We start from the raw sequence: 1,301 nt of genomic DNA on the forward strand, positions 1-1,301 counted from the left end.
CACACACACACACACACACACACACACACACACGAATAAGTACATTCACCCACACACACACATTAACACACAAACACACACATTCATCGAACCAAACAAACTTAACATTAAAAATAAATCGTGAGGAGTGGGAGGGGCAGACAGGTGAGGTGGGGTGGGGTTGGGTGGGAGGAACAGGGTGGGGTCTTTCTTTTCAGGAGATATCAGCAATCTATAGTTTGGATCATTACCTGAAATGAGCAAATTGACATTTTTCGAATTTGACCTCTTTTGTTACAGGACCAGGTGTTGTTTGGGTGGTACAGTCGATCCCGCTTATCATGTCGAACTCGCTTGAGATGGTCTTCGGTTAAGTTGATCTTTTTCTCGGGTCCCAGCAGTTGTTTTTTTTTTTGTTTGTTTTTTTAAGTGTTTTAAGGTGCTCGCAACTGCATAAGGTCATATGAGGGCACAGGACACACCAAGCATTTTCAGTTGGTAGGGATTTTTCAATTTTGCCTGGGTGGCGGCTGAAGCCTACTCTTATCGATTTGGGGCCATCTACGTCTCATTGAGCTAATTATTCGTCAAATCTTGATTTGAGGCATGCTGGTCCACTCTTCCCGCAAAGCTTGCGCCAAATCATGAAGATGTTCTGGTTGTACTGGCCTTTTACGGGGTCTTCGATCCAGTCCATCCCACACATGCTCAAATGGAGCAAGATCAAGAGAGACAGCAGGCTACGGCAATACATCCACATTGTTTTGTTCAAGACGAGCTCTAATCACATTTGCGACATGAGGGCGGGCATTACCTTGAACATTTGATTTTGAATTGTGCGACACACTCATGCTTCATGCAAGATACCATGCTATACACTTAATTCTGCTCAAATCGTGTTTTTCGGGAGGGGGGGTGGGGGAGGCCTTCTTGTCGTGAGTTGTTTGTGTACACAATGACATTTTGGTTAGAACATGACCTTACATGTCGTTTCGTCTTTAAATAGGCTAAACTAATCTACCAGGATTATTAATGTAGCCCGATAATAACCTTTCAAAATTTGGCCTGAAATCTATGGACAGTTACTTTTTCCGAGGGTATATTTTGAAAACAGAGAGGGGCAGACGGGCTGATAGACAGAAGGGCGAATAGATACTCAGACAAAATGACAAGCTAACAAACCGAAAGATTAATAAACATAGACACAGTAAGATTAAACAAGCAGCCCTGCAGAGTGAAGGATAGAACAATAGACAGACAAATAAACAGACTGACAAGCAAAGAGGTACATGTAGTCAAACAATCTCCCCACCCCCTCCCCC

This window comes from Aplysia californica, unplaced genomic scaffold (assembly GCF_000002075.1).
Source record: "Aplysia californica isolate F4 #8 unplaced genomic scaffold, AplCal3.0 scaffold00560, whole genome shotgun sequence".
Taxonomy (NCBI): Eukaryota; Metazoa; Mollusca; class Gastropoda; order Aplysiida; family Aplysiidae; genus Aplysia; species Aplysia californica.